Consider the following 10,283-nt stretch of genomic DNA (forward strand, 5'->3'; position numbering starts at 1 on the left):
ATCATCTTAAGACAGGGACGCATATTTTCTTTCTGTGACCTGCGACTGGACGCAGTCTACCTTCCACTGTTCTGCGTGCCGACGCACTGTTCCTCTATGCTTTGCTGCGACCGGCGCACTCAGAAACACTATCGCGCCGCGTCTTTTGCTTCAGAGACGCACCCAATAACACAGACGTGCCGCGTCCTTTGCCTCAGAGACGCACCCAATAACACAGTCGTGCCGCGTCCTTTGCCACAGAGACGCACCTGAGCCTTTACTGTACTGCGTCCCGGCGCACTTTTCCTTCACTGAACCTGCATCCCTTCAGATATAGAAGATAAGAGGACTTCAGAACCAACCCAAACACTCAGATCCACAGATCTGATCATGCGCCATATAGATCGTAGTCCATTAGAAGATTTGCCCTTATAGATTTGGACTAGATCTCACCAAGAGATGTTCAACCAAGATGATGCTAAATCCAAATGAACTCCTTTGCTTTATATAGGCAAGCTTCTCCCCAAAGCGTGGAACAATACCACGAGCCGACACCATAGAAGCACAAAACCGTCGGCTAGATACCACACAAGAAACCCCCACGTGCTTTTCTCTGCCTTGAAATGTGTGCACTGGGCGGACGCACCTCCTGAACGGCTGGCCTGCGTCCCTGGACGCGGGTTCTGTATGGTATACCTGCGGGGACGCACTTGCTGAACATATTTCCTGCGTCCTTCTTGATTTACCACCTGAATGAGTTTGCCATCAAGGACAACACCTGAATCATAATGCCAACAATAATTACTTTGTTCAAGGAACCTCCAACATTGTGATTAACAGCCACACTGAGCTGGATTCTACGCTGAGCGATTTTTTAGAGAAAGAAGAGCGAGGGTTTCGATCTCTGCGATAGCAATGGCTCCTACTCGCGTCGGCCAAACCTCCGGAGATTCCATAAACAAGAAGCCTGAATCCGCGTGAGCTGTCACATTCGGTGTGCGGAGAGTAAGGTTACTATGTTATCTGCAGCAGTCAGGGTTTATAAGGAAAACGGAGATGCGAATCTGGCCAGATCTGTTGTATACGGGTGTTCCTCAGGCGGCGAAGTGTTATGAAACCAGCTCAAGAAAAGATAGAAAAGACAGATCAACGCCTTAGAATTCAGCCTCTTCGAGGGGGCAACCTCCTTTACATTACATAAATGAACAATTCTTGGATGATACAAATGCAAAGACCTCCTTTCTATAAATAGGAGTCTAAGGGGTCATAACATAATCAGAGCCGACATAACAATAATAATGTAAAGGCACAATAATAACAATAGTGGGCTTCTATGGGGCACAATAGTAAAAATATGGGCACTACATGGGTACATCAATATAATAAGTTGGTTGTACTAATAACAATAAGGGGTTACACTAGTAGTATAGGGGCCTAACATGCCCCTCTCCTTCAAAAAGCGTTGTCGTCAACGCTTGAGTAGTTCTTGATGCTTCTGTATAAAATTCTTGTCCTCCCATGTGGAATATTCAGCGGGTAAGTTCTTCCACTTGATGAGATACTCTGAAATTGCTCGATTTCGTAGCTGTCGGGTTCTTGTTTCTGTGACTGCTCCAGGTTCCAATATGATTTTTCCTTCCTCTTTAATTTCTGGTAATATTGTTTGAATTGGGATCTTTTTCAACTTTTGAATAAGTAGCCATACTTCTTCGTCCTTCTTCCATTCATCCCTTGCTTCGTTTATCCAATCTTGTTGGATAATATAAATAGCACAAAACAATGCTTCCACATCCTCATCCTTGAAGAGTCTTCCCATTCGGTAAGGTCGCCATTTTTTAAGTGCATGTAGTATTGCCAACATTTCCTTCTCATAAATAGCTTGCTTGAGATGTAGCAGTAAAAATACCCAATCACGTACATCAAAACATTTTTCACTACGATGTTGATCTACCTGTTGTTTCGTTTGATTTTGCACCGAAGAGGCGTTATCCTTTAGAAGTTGGAGAACTTGTTGTAGATGCTCTATGTGACCTTTCACTGCTTGAACCTTTTTCTTCTTGATATGTCCTTCTATCTCTAGAGTTTGAGGAGTGGTAATTTCTTCCAATCCTTTACAAGATATTGTAGGATTCATTTCTTGATGCTCGTGTGATCTTTCACTTCTTGAACATTTTTCTTCTTTATATGTCCTTCTATCTTGATAGTTTGAGGAGTGGTAATTTCGTACAATGAATTACAAGATATGGTTGGATTCATTTCTTCTTTCTCGATGTGATATTTCACTTCTTGCACCTTTTTCTTCTTGATATGTCCTTCTATCTTGAGAGTTTGAGGAGTGGTAATTCTTGCCAATGCTTTACAAGATATGGTCTGATTCATTTCTTCTTTCTCTGGGGTGGGGTCCTGGCGTATATCTTCTTCTTTCTTTGTTTCTTGATCCTTTTCTTCCTCCTCTTCATATTCTATGTAAAATAATTTCTTCTCAGCGCACTTATGACCTTTAGTGCATTTTCTATCACAATTGTAACAAAGCCCTTTTTCTCTTTTTTCTTCCAATTGTTGTGGTGTAACCCTTGTAGGTTGTGGAAGGCTAGGAGAAACAACACTTCCATATTTATAGTTGTGAGGGGTACACTTCCTGCTTTCCATAATTTTGCTTTCCACTATGTAACAAAGCCCTTTTACTCTTTCCAATTGTTGTGGTGTTGCTCTAAAGAAGGTGTTGCTCTTTGTATCCTCATAATGTGCTATCATTTCCTCCGTGAAAATTGACCACGTAACAAGTTGTTTAAGAGAACAAAGCCCTTTGTACCATAAAAATTGATCTGGTTCTAAATATGAAGATGCAATACATACCTTTTGTAACAGTTGTACACCATGTAGATCAAAATATTGCTCCATCTGAAGTATCCAATTTACTGGATCCTTGCCATCAAACTTCCTCATCTTGCTTTTTCTTGATTTTAGGAGCTCGACCTTGAAACGACTGTAACTCTGTACTTTCAGATCTTTAAGTTCTGAAATTGTGACATGTAGTAGCCCTCTGTGCCCTCTTTCCAATGCCACCAGTCTGAGCCAAATTGGATTATCCAAGAAAGAGTTATGCACAATCTTCCAAGATGACCTGATTATAGACCTTTCCAGAAGAGTGAACTTGTATGAAGTGCCACGTGTACAATTTTCGACCTTTGGTTCTGAAACAGATATACAAAAAACTACAGTCCGTCCTATTTCTGTACCTTCTTACGAAATTTCAATCCGATCCCTAGAGAGAAATTTATGACGATTTTCCCTAGGTCACCTGTTTTGAATGTAATTCAGGAGTCTGCAAAAAGACCAACTTCCTCAGAGCATATCTCCACAAATATCGCGCGAAAAGATCTGAAATTCGGACTCAAGGTTCAGCGAAATTTCATTTCAAATGGGTTTTTTTTAGACTTCTGAAACGTCACAGAAAAAACGTTATAGTGAAAACGCCATGATGACCTGTTTGGAGCAGCGAAACCCTAGAATCCAAAGCTCTGATACCAAATGTTATGAAACCAGCTCAAGAAAAGATAGAAAAGATAGATCAACGCCTTATAATTCAGCCTCTTCGAGGGAGAAACCTCCTTTACATTACATAAATGAACAATTCTTGGATGATACAAATGAAAATACCTCCTTTCTATATATAGGAGTCTAAGGGGTCATAACATAATCAGAGCCGACATAACAATAATAATGTAAGGGCACAATAATAACAATAGTGGGCTTCTATGGGGCACAATAGTAACAATATGGGCACTAAATGGGTACATCAATATAATAATTGGGTTGTACTAATAACAATAAGGGGTTACACTAGTAGTATAGGGGCCTAACACGAAGACAGTTGGTAAACCCCTGATCGGCATAAACAGGTTGGATGCGCTTATGAAATGCTTATGGATTGGCCATTTGAAAGTTTTCTCTAAGGCAGTAGCTGCCTTCGAGATCACGCTTGGTGAGGGTGCTGTCTCTAGCAACAATGGAGCTCTCAGGACGAAAAATCGCCGACTCTGCCAAAGGTATGAAGAAATATTCCAGTTTTTTGCTTATCAGAATGCTGATCTGTATTATTATGATGCCGATCTTGACATCCATCTGCCATTGAGCCCTGATTGGGCAACATATCCATCGCTCCACGGCATTGAGTACAGATCGAGTCTTGGGCTCTTAGATCCAGACCTTCTTGTTGCAGATCGACCCTCTTTCTGGTCAGATCTGGAAGCCCACTCACTGAATAAGTTGTGCCGAAGTGAACAAAAGGTGCAGAGCAGAATCACAGGGTTAGATCTGCCAAAAACAAGATCTGGAATCCTGGTAAGAGATCACAGTTTCCAAGTATTTGTAAAAAACCCAGAAGGAAAATCGAAAATAATTTGGGTAAAAGAGACAGATACTGTCGAGAAAATGCAGGAAATTATAATGCAACAGTTGGGTTACCCCATCAGAACACAAAACCTGATACAAGGGGGCAGAGTGTTACAAGACACAAAATACCTTTGGGAATACAAAATTGCACCTCTGTCAACAATCATCCTCAATCTGAGGTTAAGAGGGGGTGCAACCAACAATAACAGGAATCCAGACAGGGCGGGAGGAAGTGGTACTGGTTCAATAGGGAAAAAACCAGGCAACATTTCCTTCAAAAATGTCCTACAAGGGAAAAACACAGAAGGAGCAGCACCAAACCAAACAGGTATGGACGCAAGGCCATACATTGTGGAACAGCTGAACCACACCCCAGAATACAACATAGATACACCAGAAATAGATGAGCATTGTACCATAAATGAAAGGCAAGCAATAATATGAAGATTTAACTGCTTTTGGCCCAAACTGGCTGATCTATTTCTTTGGATCTTCACAAACTGGACCACGCACTGCGAAATACATCTCTGCTCCAAGGGTTTTTTCATAGTGAAATTTCTGTCAACAATAGACAGAGACATAGTACTGCAAGAGGGACCTTGGTTTTGGGGATCCATTGGACTCTTTATCACACCATGGTTCCCAGATTTTGATGCAAACACAATGGTTGTCTCTAAGATGCCAGTTTGGGTGTGGCTACATAACCTCCCAATACATCTCTGGAATTAACAAGTACTAGCTAGAATTGGAAATACTATTGGGCGTTACTTTTGCACGAATATGTGTGGAAGTAGACCTCAACAAAGGCCTGCCAGGCCAAATTCAGCTGAAGCATAGACAAAGAAGCTGGACACAGGTACTAGATTATGAAAACACTGCATTCAGATGCCGAATCTGCCGACAAATAGGACACCTACAAAGCACGTGCCCAGCAGTCAAAAAAGACAATCGCAGAAAGAAGAAAACGGAAAAACAAGCAAAGGGATGGCAATTTCCACCACCTCCCCCGGATGACGAGGAGGAAGAAGAGATGGATTATGCTAACCCAAATGAGACCAATTAGATGAATAAAGAACTAGCTGCAGAAGATACAAATCCACAGGAAGATATAGAAACAGCATTGGAAAGAAAATCAAAAATGCATATGGGCAGAAATAAACGTCAACACATATCAGACACATTAGATTCCGATAAAGATAATCCAAAACCTGTGGCTGAAAATGCATTAGCACTTATAACTCCCACAGAGTCACAGGGGGTTTGGAGAAAGGTCGATAAGAAAAAAGGGTGAAAAGTCTGACTTTTCCCCACCTGTGCATAAATATTTTTTCTATTTTATGTTTATTTCTTGAAATCCATACACCCTGCGTGGTGTGTGTTAGAGTCGGTCTGGTCAACCCTCCGTCAGAGATCAAAACTCTTTATGCATTTCATTTTTAGGTGTCTCGCTCCATTCACTCAGCTGCATTTCGCTAGGGGCGTGCCATGATCTGACGGAGAAAGTCATGCTAGTCATTTCCCCTCATGTTTGGCTCCTACTGGCTTATGTCTTTGTGTCAAATAATCAAAAAGTCCATAACAGTCAAGGTCGGGTCCTTTAAAAGACAAAAGACATTTTTGGTCATTAGGTCTAGAGATTGATCATTTTGGTCTTTAATATGTCCAGTAAAGCCATGCAAGCCAGAGTGATGCTCTTGCAAAGTAATGATCCGCAGCTCTCCATCATCTCATTGACAAAAATCGACGGTTCTTCAAAACTTTGTTTTGAAGAAAGGTCCAACAGTGCTAGTGGTGACAAAATTTTCAAAAAGGGTCGACAATTGATTTCTTCAGGTGCAGTCATGGTTTCCGTGGCCAAAGTGCTCTGTCATGCAATCCATGCAAAAAGTGTCAAAAATTTCATCATTTGAGCCCAAACTTTAGAGAAAAGGTGAAAATCAGGGTTATATTAAAGTCAGTGAAAGGTGTTGAACAAGACATTAGAAAAGTGGGTTTTTTAAAAGGTTAATTTAAAAATATGACCTCCAAGCCTATATACACAAATATCATCATAAAACAAGTTCATTGTGCAAGCAAGGCATTGGAGGAAGGTTGAAAGGTCCTGAGTTGAAGGTTGGAGCGATTTGGAGCAGCTTGGGGTGATTTCTAGGCGCGTGGTGCACACAGACAGGAGCGCGGCGCACTCACCGGGCGCGGCACACACGGAGCCTACCCACTGTTTAAAATCACCACTGGCGCGGTGCACTTAGAGCGCGTGACGCACTGGGCTTTGCGCGCGACACACAGGGGTAAAATGCCCATAAACCACCTATTTCACCCAAAGATTTTTGTGGAGCTCATCCAATTGAAAGGTAGGAAACCTACCTCCACTTTTGCATCAAATTTGAAAGAGATATGATAGTTTTATGATTTTAATCAAATGCAAAAAATTTTTATAAAACAAACACAAGAAGACATCAAGAAAACCATGATGCTAGGGTTTGTGCTACAGTGATATTGTTGCCAAGGTGTTTTTCCTACCCTACCCCTATTACTCATTCCCCTATGCCATTTTCCCCATAATCACTACCCTAACACTACTAAAATCATACTCCCTTTCCCCCTCCTCCTATTGCTCAAAAAACCCAAACCCTACCTTGCCAACAACACAAACACTACCCTATCAAAATACCCCAAAACCCCTTGTATATCCCTAAATAAAATTTTCCTATAAACCCATATTCCCATTATATTATCCCCCATCCTAATGCTCCCTTTTTAATTGTCCCCTTGGTGCCAGATTGTCAAAGCAACTACCAGCTTCATTTAAATCAAAGGGCAGCCTAAATTTAGTTTACAAAACAGCAGTTATGGCATCCGAGGTTTCATCAGAATATGAGGAGGAGACCCACAGTGATACAGCTTCAGGAGAACAGGCCCCCAGGAGACATCACCGGAGTGGCAAACATGTTAGAGATGAGCCAAACACCCTCACCGAGTTGCAGGCATGCCCTCTTGCTATGTCATTTTTCCAGCACTTAGCATGTTTTGAATTTTGTTAGAGGGTGGAAAATGTCATAGTTCATCATGAGCTGGCCCGTCTTTTTGCACTTCACCTACATGGAGGACAGTATATCTTGGTTGGGGTCACTTTCACATTGACACCCGAAACCATATCAGTGGCAACAGGCATGCCAAACAATGGAGAACAATGGCATAAGAAGAAAAAGGTAGAGAGGCATCATTATGAGCCCTACATTAAGGCCAGTTGTTTGAGCTAGCTCACGAGAGTTTTTCCATTCAGATTTTTGAGAGATGAGTATGCTCCGCTCATGAAATTGATCATGAAGTACTTCAGTTGTGAGGGGAGGTTTTCTTGCCTTTAAGCCTATCACATCAGGTTGCTCATGCACTTTACCAGGGTGCGGATGATGAACCTCCTGTTTTTCATTTGCGGTAACATAGAGAGGATGAAAAATTTCATGCAGCACAAGACCCCTCGACAGCAGCTCAATAGTGTTTATCACTTTTCTCTTATCCGGATTTTGGTGGACCATCAGTTGGGATTGCAGGGTATTGCTTGGGAGGACTTCATCTCCCGTGACTTCTTAAGTGCACCACAGGTAGTATCAGAGGCAGAGCATGAGATAGGTGGCCCTTCACATCAGTATGAGTGCCATGAGACTGTTACCATGCCAGTATACATCACCTATCAGAAAGGCAGTAGACCTTTGTTTGCAGCAGCAAAGCGAGTGTTATCTCCACCCGGGGTGGAAGGGGCCTCGCTTCCGACATCAGCATCACAGGAGCAGGGCAGAGGTAAGGAGCCAGTGCATGATGAGGGGCCTTTAGGAGAGCCATCAGGTGAACGAGAGACCGAGTTCATTCTCCTTCACGATGATGAGACTGATACAGATCCAACAAATGCAAAGCTTACAGAGATCATCCAGGAGCAGAAATCAGTGATTGAGGCCTTATCCCTTGATTTGAAGAGGGCCAAGTGGAACATGAAGTACCTGGAGAAGAGAAACAAGCAGCTTGAGGACCAACAGGAGATCATGGAGCTGCAAAACATTCGTGAGCATCACCAAGCTGCTCAAAGGAGAAGAGCTGAGCTCACATCATTGGAGCAAGAAATCAATGAGGATCGGGAGGCCAACCTTGAGAGGGTCAACATGCATTTGGAGAGGCTGATAGACAAGGCCGATCAGGACCTTGCCTTGCTGAGACACAAGGCTTATCGTTACAGGACATGAAACATGAGTGCAAGGGCCCAAATAAGGAGCTTGAAGGCAAAATTGAGGAAAGCAACAAGAAAGGCAAAAGAGGAAAAAGAGAAAGATCAGCTTCGAATCTTGGCTGAGGCTTCCTTGGCTCAGCATAGCACCCCATAGGGGACCTCCAGCCCAAATTTCAAAAAATTTGGGGAATTTTTGGTCACATGGTAATTTTTTGGGCAAAAAACAGGGATTTTCTCCCTGTGTGTCGCGCCACTGGCGTGACGCTAAAATTCTAGAGCTCCAAATGAGGAATGGCTTGCATTTTTTGATTCAGCATGAAAATCACGACTACTAGTGTTCGGACAAGAAATTTGGGCAAGATATGAGTCTCGAAAAGGTCAAAAATGGCCTCTGTGCCCCTTTTTTGACACATAGGAAGAAGTCTTGGAAGAATGGAGATTTGGAGGGGAAAATGAGCACCAAATTCAAAAATTCTAGTTGGGTTAGAAAGTAGACAGGATAGGCTTTCCAAAAAACCCACGTGGACACATTTTGGACATCTACAAGTGCCCCAAAACAGGCCCCAAAGTAGCGCAGTGCACAGAGAAAATGGCGTGACGCATAGAGGAAAAATTGCCAAATTTGCTCCTGTTTCGCGAAATTTCGGTTCGCGACTTCTCCAAGTGGGCACGCTCATCTACACTTCGGTTTTTTGGCACCAAAGGTGGCATTTAAAGTGTTTTTTCTCGAGATTGTCTTCTATCCAAGTGGTGAAGGAAGGCAAACGGTCACCCAAGCCAAATGTCACGTTTGTAGCGATGCACCTATAGCTGATGGTTGGCTCTCCATCTCCATTTTTGTAATGATTTGAGTAACTCCCCAACCCTTGGGCGTTCTATCTCTTCCTTACACATTCAATATATTGTATGCAAGCTATTTGCAAAGGGTTGGTTGGCTTGTAACTTCTGGGAGACTGTGGGAAAGAAACTCTGTTTCTTCACTGTGTATTTCTGACAAACAATTAATGAAAGGCAGCGGCTTTGTTTCATGAGATTCTTGTGGTTTTGAGTGTAGCAAATGTGTCTCTTATGTATTCATATGTATTTCGTTATGTTTCATAATTCAATTCATGTTCATTTCCAGTGAAATTTTCTGAGTGAGATTAGGTAGAATTCAATTTTATTGCTCTGCCTATGGGAAAATTTCATGATCAGTGTTTTTCTTCTGTTGAAAAGGATTCATCTAACTATGCCCTTTTCACTCTCTTCAGCAATCTATTCATTCATGTTACTTCAAACTAAATTGCTACATTTTCCACCTGCCTTGCCTCACGGAATAATCTGTGCCTTTGTATTAAATTCTTTGTTCTTTGCCTGACCGTTGGTCCCATACCATCCCAGAAGCTCGGTCATTCATGAAAATTGTTTCCAGAATCCCTATTCACTTACTAGCCTAAGGTAGTATTTCATTGTAATTCATCTCAGACCGTTTTCGATTATCTATTCACTGAGCATGACTCGGAGAGAGCCCTCTCATGTTATAGTAGGGCTAGCTACCAGACTGAGCGTGGTTTGTGGTTACCCTAATTTTTTGCCTCCCTTCAGCCTAGGGCAGATTTAGGTGCTAACATAGTGGCGACTCCACTAGGGAACTAATCAAGGCTGAAATTAAATCCCCTTGTTTCCTAATCATTCTAAGCTTCCGGATGAT

This window comes from Pinus tabuliformis, chromosome 5_2, assembly GCF_031772625.1.
Source record: "Pinus tabuliformis cultivar Carrire ecotype Pingquan chromosome 5_2, CPIR1, whole genome shotgun sequence".
Lineage (NCBI taxonomy): Eukaryota > Viridiplantae > Streptophyta > Pinopsida > Pinales > Pinaceae > Pinus > Pinus tabuliformis.